Raw genomic sequence first — 12,456 nt, 5'->3', positions numbered from 1 at the left:
CGAATGATTGTAGGATCAATTTGTGGTCAAATGCTATAAATTAGTAGTAATCCATGAAAGAGTTCCCAAACTGTGAAATACACTTGTGAAAGTTGATTATATGTCTTAATTCTGGGTTTGATTCTCATAATTGTCTTTCGCTTGTTGCTTATCGTTCTCTACTCTTATAGAATTCTGCTCCACATTGATGAAACAAAAATGTTTTCCTAGTTCAAAAGTTTCCTGTGCAATCAGTGTTAGTGTTTCGTATTTTTAACACACGATTTCTTAGTATATTTTGTGTTGATTGCTTCTTGATCGAAGTACATTTCATGACTTGGCGATTGTCATTGAGGGAAAAATTGCTTCCCTGGTTCAAATTTTTTTTGTGCAATCAGTATTAGTGTTATGTTCTTAACACGGGTTTTCTTATTATTAAATACGTCCAATTTGTGTGGAACTCTTGCTTGATTGAAGTGCATTTGATGACTTGGTGACTTGCTTTAGTTGAACTCTGGAAAAGTTATCGCTGTTGGCCCCGAGCTTCGTGGCAAGGACGGGAACCTAAACCTTTTAGTTCAGTTATTATTGTCTATTATGAATGGATTTTGAGTGAAAAGCTTTGTTGTATATGATGATTGATGAAGAAGCTTCCCTTTCCATCCACAATTACTTGTTCTATTAGGAATACACAAGCTCAATTACATTCCAGCACTTCCTTTTTATTTTTTCCCTCTGATTTCTCCAATTCAAATCAATTTGCACTTTTTAAAACTTGAATAATTAAAATCCTGTGTGTAGAGTAGTGTCGAAATTTGGAAATAGATTTTATATATAATAGATTTTGATAATAATTCACATCACTCACTGTCTCACTCTGCCCACCTCCATCTATTTTCATAACTTTACTTTTATTTTTTAAAGTTAGAACTTCCAAGGTTATATTATATCACAGGCTTTGCTCCGCAACAACTTCAAATCTGTGACTTATTGAGATTTATGATAATATTTTTATTCTTAATTATAAGTCGTTTAATAGTCAAACTGGTCCATGTGAAAATATTTACGTTGTTCAATTCTGCATACTCCACATATAAAATAGCCAAGATCCGCGTGCCTGACAACCACAGGCGGTCTACATGATGTTCAACGTAGTCATTGGACGACAGCCAGAGTATAGTCTCTTGGGTCTCTGATCCATGGATTTAACTTGCCTCTCTTGACAACAGAGCATTCGAATCCGTGAGATTAGAACCTTCGTAGTAGAGGCTAGAACCAACTGGCAGCATTCCTGAGATCCGGAAAGTCTAAACCTTGTCTGTGGTATTCCGAGTAGGATTTGGGACGGGATGACTGTGACGAGCTTCAAACTCACGAATGTTGGGCGCAGTGATAGTGTGCAAAAGGATAGAGAGATCCTATTCCGATACAAGTGAGAACCGATAGATGATTAGCCATGCGGTAGCTATGCCTGGTATTTTTCATCCGAGACAAGAGATCCGACAGTTGATTAGCCGTACAGAAACTGTACCTGGACCATTTTCATTGAGAAGACGGATGGTAGCCATTGACAATGGTGATCCACCAACATACAGCTTGCCATGGAAGGGAGCACGCATGATTGGATGAAGACAATAGGAAAGCAGAGGTTCAGAAGCAACAAAGCATCTCCAAACGCTTATTTGAAATTCCCACCAATGAATTACATAAGTATCTTTATATTAATTTACGTTTTATTTAACTTTCAATTATAAAAACTCATAACCAATTGAATCCGTCTGACTAAGATTTATAGGATGACCATAGCTTGCGTCAAGCCGGCAATCTCCGTGGGATCGACCCTTACTCGCGTAAGGTTTTATTACTTGGACGACCCAGTGCACTTGCTGGTTAGTTGTACCGGGGTTGTGAAAAGTGTGATCATAATTCCGTGCACCACTTTCCTGAGTCTTTTTTCAAAAATTTTCAAAATTAGTGTCTTTTGGTTGAGTCTCGTGTCAAATCTTAAGTTTGGTGTCCATTGTGTGTTCTTTAATTACTTTGAATTTTTCGAGTTTGTTCTTGGTGTTCTTCTTAGTCTTCAAGTTGTTCTTGTATTTATTCTTGTTTTGATCGTTAAAATTTTTAAGTTTGGTGTCTTTAGATGTTTTTCTTTAAGATTTTCGAAACTTACTGTCTTTAGATCTAAAAATTTTAAGTTTGGTGTCATTTAGTTGTTTTTGTCTTTCTTCATTAATTCAAAACATAAAAAAATATCTTTTCTATCTTTTTACTTTAATTTTCAAAAATTACAAAAAAATTTTCAAATTTTAATTTCAAAATCATTGTCTTATCTTATCTTAAAAGATCAAATCTTTTAAAAAATCATATCTTTTTCAAATTACTATCTTATCTTTAAAAATTCAAAAAATCTTATCTTATGTTATTCAAATTTTAAAATTCAATTTCAAAATTAAAAATTTCAAATTTTAAAACCAAATCTTTTTCCAATCTTTTCAGTTTCTATCTTATCTTTTCTAATTTTAAATTTTAAATTCAAATCTTTTCTAATCTTCTATCTTATCTTAATTTCAAATCTTTCTTAATTAGTTACTTGTTTTCTCTTTCTTCTTTTTCAAAACTTCCTATCTAATTCTTCTCTCTCCTCTTTTTCGAAATTCATCATTCAATTTTCAAATCTTTTTAATTAATTAAGCTTCTATTTTCAAATTTAATAAATAAATAAAAATAAAAACAAAAATATCTTAATTCTAGCTTCCTTTCTCTTCTTAATTTTTGAAATCTCTACTCCTCATAGCCGAATTCTTCATCTCCTCTCTCTATCTCCATTCTTCTTTCTTCTTCACATCTCACACGGAGTTCTCTGTTCTTGAACATAGAGCTGCCATTCTTCTATCTTTCTTTGCTTTCTTTTCTTGTTTATGAGCAGAAACTGGGATAAAGAACCTCTCTTAAATCCTGATCCTGAACCTGAGAAGACTCTAAGGAGGCGTTTACAACAAGGTAAAGCACAATACTCTAAAAAAACCTCACAGAGATTTTTGAACAAGAAGCTGAAAATATGGCAGCTGAGCCTAATAATGAAGGAGATGCAAGAAAGGTTCTTGGTGAATACACCATACCAACTTCTTATTTCTACAGAAGAAGTATCTCCATACCTACCATTAGAGTAAACAACTTTGAGCTTAAGCCTCAATTAGTCTCTCTACTGCAATAGAATTGCAAATTCTATGGACTTCCACTGGAAGATCTGTAAGGCCCCACATCGGTTGGAGAGGGGAATGAAGCATGCCTTATAAGGGTGTGGATACCTGTCCCTAGCATGATGCATTTTAACCAGTGAGTGTAGGGGGCTTCGACTATCATCCCTATCGTCAAATGCAAAACTGTGAGGCTTTGTGTGCCAAAGCGGACAATATTGTGCCAGCGGATGGTCTGGGCTGTTACAGATGGTATCAGAGTCGGAGCCCGAATTGATGTGCCAGCGAGGGCGCTGGGCTCCCTTAGGGGGTGGGATTGTAAGGTCCCACATCGGTTGGAGAGGGGAACGAAGCATGCCTTATATGGGTGTGGATACCTCTCCCTAGCATGACCCGTTTTGACGAGTGAGTGTGGGGGGCTTCGACTATCATCCCTATCGTCAAACGCAAAATCGTAAAACCTTGTGTGCCAAAGCGGACAATATCATGCTAGCGGGTGGTCTGGACTGTTACAAGATCCACATCAGTTTCTATCTGAATTCTTACAAATCTGTGACACTGTTAAGACCAATGGAGTGGATCTTGAGGTCTACAGACTTATGCTCTTTCCCTTTGCGGTCAGAGACAGAGTTAGAATATGGTTGGACTCTCAACCTAAGGAAAGGTGATAAACCCCAATTTTGTGGTTTATCTTGTGCTTAATTTGGGTGGTTTTATCAACTTTTCTCACATTTATTCAATGAATTAGCATGATTTTGCAATTCTCCCTTGATTTGTGCTTAAATGTGAAAACATGTTTTTTAGGCCCTAAAATTGGTGATTTTAATTCACTTTAATTCCATTCGATGTCTTGATGTGTTTGTTGAGTGATTTCAGGTTTATAAGGCAAGTATTGGATGGAAGGAATGAAGAAAAAGCATGCAAAGTGGGAGAACTCATGAAGAAATGAAGGAACCGTAAAGTTGTCAAGCCCGACCTCCTGGCACTCAATCGACCATAACTTGAGCTACAAAGGTCCAAATGAGGCGGTTTTAGTTGTGTTAGAAAGCCAACATCCGGGGCTTCGAAATGATATAAAATTTGCCATATGTTACTTCGCGTTCAGGGACACACACGCGCCATGTACGCGTGCGCGCCGATGCTGTCCGTGGCCCACTAAAGTGAAATCGAACCCAGCGATTTCTGAAGCATTTTGGGCCCAATCCAACTCATTTCTGATGCTATTGAAACCAAGGATTGAAGAAGGAATGAACCAAGTAGTCATAGTTTTGTTTTTCATCATGTTTTAGGAGAGAATTCTAGAGAGAGAGGCTCTCTCCTCTCTCTAGATTTAGGATAGAAATTAGGGTAGAGTTAGGTTAATCACTCTCAAATTTCTCTTTCAATTCTTGTTTTGATTTCAATTCTCTTTATATTTTAGTGTTCTATTGTCTTAATCTTCTTATTTTCTCTAGTCATTTTCTTATTTTTCTCTCTTTAATGTTGATGAACACTTGTTGGATCTTGTTTACATTTAATGAAATTTAATGTTGATGTTCTTTTAATTGATGATTTGGATTGTTGATTTTCTTTTCTTGCAATTGGTAGTTGTTAGATTTTACTATTTCTTGTCATTTATTATGCTTTCCTTTTATGCCTTCCAAGTGTTTGATAAAATGCTTGGTTGGATGTTAGAGTAGATTTTGAGCATTTTTGGCTTGGAAAGAGTAATTGGGCAATCTTGAGTCATGAAAACCCAACTTATGTTGGTGATCTAGAGTTGTTAGCTAATATTGTTTCCATTGACGCTAATCTTTTGCTAATTTAATTAGTAAGTTGATTAGGACTTTTGGATTGAGATTAGCTAGTCTTGTTAGACTTTCTCTCATGGAAGATAATATGATATCTTCTTCCAATGTTGGAGATGACGTAATAAGATAAATTCTTGTTATTATTGTGGTATGATTGATTAATCTTGTTTGACTTTCTCCCTATTTGTTGGAGTTGACTAAATAAGATGACTTAATCATTGCATGACTAGGGTAGAAAGCCTATGATCTCAACAGTTGCCATGAATGTCTCTCTTTATTAATTGCTTTCTTTAATTGCTCATTTTACTTTATTGTCATTTAATTTCTTGCCCTCTTATCAATCAAAACCCCCCTTGATCTTCATAGGCAATAAATAGACACTTCATTGCAATTCCTTGTGAGACAACCCAGAGTCTAAATACTCTGGTTAATTCTTATTTGGGGTTTGTACATGTGACAAAACCATATTTTAATTTGACGCGAGAGTTGTTTGTTGGTTTGGAGCTATGCTTACAACGAAATTCTTATTTCTACAAGAGAAAATCTAGACCGACAATAATTTTTGCCTATCAAATTAATGGCGCCGTTGTCAGGGAGTTGCAATGGTGTTATGTTATTGGCTATTGTGAATATTGTGAATATGTTTGCCTTTTGCTTATTTGTTAGTTTTTGTTAGCTTTCGGACTTTGTTGCTTATTTTTGTTAGCTTTTGCTTTTATTTGCTACTATGAATTCTCATCACTTTGGCTATGAGTTTGGCTCAAATTATGTTATAGGAAATGGGAGCTACAATGAGGATGTGCATCAAGGATGGAACAATCAAAGATGGGAGGAGCCTCAAGGGATTGATCACCCTTCTTGGCAACAACCCCCTCCGGATTCTTATGGGTATAACTCTCATCCTAATGCATATCAATCTAATGGATGTGGTGACCCTTATTATGATTGTCAACAACCACCACCATATACCTATGAACCACCCTCAACATGACTTTGAACCACCTTACTCACAAGCCCCATACCACCAAACACCCCCATATCACCCTAATCCTTATCCACCATATCAACCACCTTATGAACCATATGAACCATACATAGAACCACCACAATCCTAACACAACTACTCTCAAGAACCACCTCCATATACACCAACTCCATACCCTTACCAAGATGAACCAACTTCTAAACATGATACCTTCCTCCCAAACAATAAACCTTCTCTTCCACCATCACCTCCCGATGAAGCCCCCACGCATGAATTGATAGATCTTGAATCTCATATCTTAAGGCGACAAGAGGAGGATGAAAAGAAGTTTAAAGATCTAGGAGCCAAGATGGCTATGCTAGTAGAAGCTGTTAGCAATATGGCCTCCTCCTGACTAAGCCTAAGCAACCAAGGCACTTCCATTGACGAATGTGGAGAAGCAACCAAGAAGCATAGTGAGGGAGTGAGTTTAGAGCTTCAAGGTGAAGAAGAGGAGTTGAAGAAAGAATTGCCACAAGGGGAAGAAGTTAAAATAATTGAGCCGGAAGAAGTGGTTGAAGCCTTTGAAGAGGTTGACCAAGAGATGGATTCAATCATTGAAGAATTCTTATGTATAACGAATCCTCTCCAATTGAGTTTGACATAGAGGGTAACGAAGAAGATACCTTACCTCCCATGCCGTTGGTAAGCAATGAAGAAGAAATTGAATTTGAAGGAAGCTACTAAGAGGAAGAGGTTGAAATTGAAGAAGCTTGTGAAGAGGTAGAAATAATCAAAGAAGAGCACAAGGGAGTGGAACTTGCAAGACCATTGGAGACATCCCTTCCTAAGTCACCATCCAATACAACATTCAAGTGGGTAAAATTTCTATCCCTAAGCTTCACTTTCCCACTTGAATATGGTTTGATTGAAAATGATGGTCAACTTAGAGATCTTTGTGGAGTTAAGAGTAAGAGAGAGTTGTGTAGTGGTTGGAAGCATCACTCTAAGTTCATGATGGTTGCTTGCTCAAAGTTTGATTGTAAGGTTTGGTGTGGAGCTAAATTGTATGGGTCTAGGAAGTTGTTTGGAGGCTTCTTTGAGAATTCCAAGGCTAAACCACCCAATTAGAATCATGATGATCAATTTGAAGATGGGTGTCAAAAAAAAGTGTGGGATCCCGGATCGCACAAGGAGAATCAAATTTGGGAGCTCATGGTTTGTGAAGAACTCCATCAAAACTTGAAGATATTAAAATTGAAGAATGGAGCTTATTGGAGACTCAAGCATTGGTAGATGTTCAAGGATAGCTTCAAGCACAAGCCACCTTAAGAGGAGCTCCCCATAAGTCCAACTTAAGGACAATAAACAAAAGTGCTAGGTGGGAGACACCCCATCATGGTAAACTCTTTTCATTTTTCTCTTTTGTAAATATTAGTAAAATAGGTTTGATTTCATGTTTTATTTTGTTTGTTGAGTTTATTTGGTAGTATAATATGTTAAACAAGGTTTTAAGGTGTTTGGATAGCTGTTTGGAGGTTTGGAATGCTTGGTTTGGTGCAAGAACTTGGAAAAATTTTGAAAAACAGAGCACCAACCCGCGCGTGCACGCACCTGGCGCGTACGCGCGCCTCAAGCATTTTCGACCATCCACGCGGACGCGCCATGTACGCGGACGCATGGATGAAAAAATCTCACCCCTCCATATATTGACCCGAGAGTTGTGCCTACACTACGCCAGCACCATGCCTGAGGCACAAAACCACCCGCGCGTGCACGTACCTGGCGCGTACGCGCCCTTGAAGCTAATTGCGTAATGCGCGCGTACGCACGCTGTGCGCGTGCGCGCCGATAGCGTCACCTACCCTCCTGGTACATGTCCCAGAGAGTTATGTCCAGTTTGTGCCTATCCTGTGCCTGCAACCCACGCATGCGCGCACCTGGCGCGTACGCGTCCTTTAGCCAAACTGTGCATCGGCGCGGAACCGTGCATGATGTGTCCGCGCCGGTAAAAAAAAAATTTCTTTTCTTCCATTTTCTTTTATTATATTTGCTTATTTTCATTTATTGCATTTTAATTTTGTTTTTATAGCTTGTTCTTATCTTCTTTTCTAAGTTTCTTATTTTAATAATGGTGTTGAATTCTCTTACTCAATTGTTGAGAATTTCTTAGTTAATCTTGGTGCTTCTAGACTTGTTTGATATTGATGGGTAATGAAATATTTAATTCAATGATTAACCTTTGATGATCCTTATATTCTTTATGCATTGATATGAGCTTACATGTCTTTCATGACCCACTCTTTCTAGTCGAACTTGATGCTTTTGAGTGCTCTTCATGCCTTGACTTTACTCTTGCATCAAGTATTAATTGATATGCCCTTTGCCTATATTGCTTCCTCACTCACATGCGTAGCTAACATGTAGTGAGAACCCTACTCTTAATTGGCATTAGCCCCCGCCTATGTTCTATTGCTTTTATATCTTTGTTGTAGGCTTAATTTTCTTTCTTTTTCTCTCCTTTAAGGTTGGCCACCAAGAAGGAAAGAAAAGGAAAAGCTTCTAAATGGGGCAACAAACAAGTCCTTCCACACAACTTTTTGGAGGAACTCATTAATTGTAGCAACCCGTCCACCTTGCTCTTCTTTGCATGCACCGAGGACGGTGTAAATTTCTAAGTGTGGGGAGGTCGTCCGACCGACCTCCATGGGTAACAACTTCCTTTTTCAACACTAAATTCTTAATTTTTGTCCGTGTTAGTTAGTTGTTGCATTGCATGATAGGTTGCATGCTAGTTAGAAATTGTACATATTTTACCACTTCTTTTTATGTTAGGACTACTTGGTTAGGGTGATGATTTCTTTTTCAAGAAACTGTTTTAGGGCACCCTACCAATTTGAAAAAAAAAATTTTGTGTTGAACTTGCTTGAAGAATTTATTTTGGAACATGGTTTTTGAGCTAAGAACACAAGCATGTGAGTTTTGAGTACAATTGTGTGGTTACATCTTATAACTACTTATTTTCATTCTTGTGTGCATTGTTCTCTTTCTATGATTGTGATCTTTGATTTGTTTGATTCTATATGTCCATTATTCCATGTATACATGCATTTATATGATTGAGGCCATCATTTCATTTAGCTCACTTATCCAAATAGCCTACCTTTCATCAACCATTGTTAGCCACTTTTGAGCCTATTTAATCCCTTTTGTTCTTAATATTAGCACATCACTACCCCTAAGTGAAAATCAATAAATGTCCTTAATTTGGATCTTTGATTAGCTTAGGCTAGTGAGGATGTGTATCATTTGGGTATGGGAACCTTGGGACATTGGTTGAAGTAAAAGTGTATTTTTTATTTTTGTTGAAAATCAAGGGATTGGGTACATGCTTATGCATTAAATATGTAAAACCATATGCATTGATACATTTGTATATACTTTAAAAAAAATGTGTGTGTGAAAAAAAAAACGTAATATATATATATATATATATATATATATATATATATATATATAGAAAAAGAAAAAAAAGAGAAAAAGAAATAAAAAGGGGACAAAAAGGCCCCAAAGTAAAGTTCAATAAAAATCAATGCATATGAAATGTGAATTAAAGAGAATGCATGAGTATGTGAAAAAGTGGGAATCATGGGTAGCTAGGTACTATATTAGAATTTTATAGGTTGTTGTATGTGTTTAGTGAGAGCTTAGGCTAATCAAATATACAAATTTCAAGCTCACTTGACCATATGCATCCCACCTTGACCCTAGCCCCATTACAACCTATGAATAAGTCCGCATGATGAATGTATGCATGCATTGAATAATTATTGATTGTTAGATGAAAAACAAATCATGGAAAGCATGATTAGAAGAGAATTGAGTGATCGATCCTATACACTAGAGCGACTAGAGCGGATACACATCCGGTGAGGGTTCGATGCTCAATTCCTTGTTCCCGGCTTTCATGAGCTTTTCTTCTTTCAAGTCTATTTGTACTTTATTTTGATATTCAAATTGGTAGGATTCATGAATCATCATATGATCTTAGCCCAACTTGTGCATATGTGTTCTTGGGGATTGATTTGCTTTTGACCAAGTATGTAGAATCATCTTGCATTTAGTTGCATTCATATAGATAGGTGCATATAGTTTATTTGCATTGAATAAATGTTCATACCCTTTTCTTGTCCTTCTTTATTCTTAGCATGAGGACATGCTTGGTTTAAGTGTGGGGAGATTTGATAAACCCCGATTTTGTGGTTTCTCTTGTGCTTAATTTGGGTGGTTTTATCAAATTTTCTCACATTTATTCAATGAATTAGCATGATTTTGTAATTCTCCCTTGATTTGTACTTAAATGTGAAAACATGCTTTTTAGGCCCTAAAATTGGTGATTTTAATTCACTTTAATTCCATTCGATGCCTTGATGTGTTTGCTGAGTGATTTCAAGTTTATAAGGCAAGTATTGGATGGAAGGAATGAAGAAAAAGCATGCAAAGTGGGAGAACTCATGAAGAAATGAAGGAACCGTAAAGCTGTCAAGCCCGACCTCCTGGCACTCAATCGACCATAACTTGAGCTACAGAGGTCCAAATGAGGCGGTTCCAGTTGCGTTGGAAATCCAACATCCAGGGCTTCGAAATGATATAAAATGTACCATATGTTATTTCGCGTTCAGGGACGCGCACGAGCCATGTACGCGTGTGCGCCGATACTGTCCGTGGCCCACTAAAGTGAAATCGACCCCAGCAATTTCTAAAGCATTTTGGGCCCAATCCAACTCATTTCTGATGCTATTGAACCCAAGGATTGAAGAGGGAATGAACCAAGTAGTCATAGTTTAGTTTTTCATAATGTTTTAGGAGAGAATTCTAGAGAGAGAGGCTCTCTCCTCTCTCTAGATTTAGGATAGAAATTAGGGTAGAGTTAGGTTAATCACTCTCAAATTTCTCTTTCAATTCTTGTTTTGATTTCAATTCTCTTTATATTTTAATGTTCTATTGTCTTAATCTTCTTATTTTCTCTAGTCATTTTCTTATTTTGCTCTCTTTAATGTTGATGAACACTTGTTGGATCTTGTTTACATTTAATGAAATTTAATGTTGATGTTCTTTTAATTGATGATTTGGATTGTTGATTTACTTTTCTTGCAATTGGTAGTTGTTAGATTTTACTATTTCTTGTCATTTATTATGCTTTCCTTTTATGCCTTCCAAGTGTTTGATAAAATGCTTGGTTGGATGTTATAGTAGATTTTGAGCATTGTTGCCTTGGAAAGAGTAATTGGGCAATCTTGAGTCATGAAAACCTAACTTATGTTGGTTATCTAGAGTTGTTAGCTAATATTGTTTCCATTGACGCTAATCTTTTGTTAATTTAATTAGTAAGTTGATTAGGACTTTTGGATTGAGATTAGCTAGTCTTGTTAGACTTTCTCTCATGGAAGATAATATGATACCTTCTTCCAGTGTTGGAGATGACGTAATAAGATAAATTCTTGTTATTATTGTGGTATGATTGATTAATCTTGTTTGACTTTCTCCCTATTTGTTGGAGTTGACTAAATAAGATGAATTAATCATTGCATGACTAGGATAGAAAGCCTATGATCTCAACAGTTGCCATGAATGTCTCTCTTTATTAATTGCTTTCTTTAATTGCTCATTTTACTTTATTGTTATTTAATTTCTTGCCCTCTTATCAATCAAACCCCCCCTTGATCTTCATAGCCAATAATTAGACACTTCATTGCAATTCCTTGTGAGACGACCCGGAGTCTAAATACTCCAGTTAATTCTTATTTAGAGTTTGTACATGTGACAAAACCATATTTTAATTTGACATGAAATTTGTTTGTTGGTTTGGAACTATGCTTACAACGAAATTCTTATTTTTACAAGAGAAAATCTAGACCTACAACAATTTTTGCCTATCAAAAGCCTAGACTCTTGGGAAAATTTGGTCAATACTTTCTTGGCCAAGTTCTTTCCACCTCAAAGATGAGCAAAATCAGAGTGGAAGTTCAAATCTTTAGACAAAAAGAAGGTGAATCCCTCTATGAAGCTTGGAAAAGATACAAGCAACTGATCAAGAGATGTCCTTTTGACATGCTCTCAGAATGGTCTATCTTAGGCATCTTCTATGATGGTCTCTCTGAGATATTCAAAATATCATTGGACAACTCTACAGGTGGATCACTCCATTTGAAAAAAATGCCTGCAAAAGCAAGAGAACTTATTGAGATGGTTGCAAACAACCAATTCATGTACAGTTCTGAGAGAAACCCTGTGAATAATGGGTAGCTCAGAAGAAAAGAGTTCTAGAAGTAGACACTTTGAATGCCATAATGGCTCAAAACAAGATATTGACCCAACAGGTCAATATGATCTCTCAGCATTTAACTGGAATGCAAGCCGCAACTGGCAGCACTCAAGAAGCTTCCTCTGAAGGAGAAGCTTATGATCCTGCACAACCCATGATGGAGGAGGTGAATTACATGGGAGAACCTGATGGAAACAC

At 36.7% G+C, this 12,456-nt stretch overlaps 1 non-coding gene across 1 annotated transcript; it reads right to left on the bottom strand.

The window, feature by feature from the left end:
- Nucleotides 1-11,942: 11,942 nt before the first annotated feature.
- On the bottom strand, nt 11,943-12,051 carry LOC148561722 (small nucleolar RNA R71). The gene has a single exon (XR_015887431.1). It is a non-coding gene; the product is annotated as a small nucleolar RNA R71 (small nucleolar RNA).
- Between the last annotated feature and the right edge of the window lie 405 nt (nt 12,052-12,456).

The sequence above is a fragment of the Arachis ipaensis genome, chromosome B6 (genome assembly GCF_059453495.1).
Source record: "Arachis ipaensis isolate K30076 ecotype BB chromosome B6, ASM5945349v1, whole genome shotgun sequence".
In the NCBI taxonomy this organism is placed as follows: domain Eukaryota; kingdom Viridiplantae; phylum Streptophyta; class Magnoliopsida; order Fabales; family Fabaceae; genus Arachis; species Arachis ipaensis.
The sequence above is the reverse complement of the archived record's forward strand: the minus strand, read 5'-3'. Positions and strand labels throughout refer to the sequence as shown.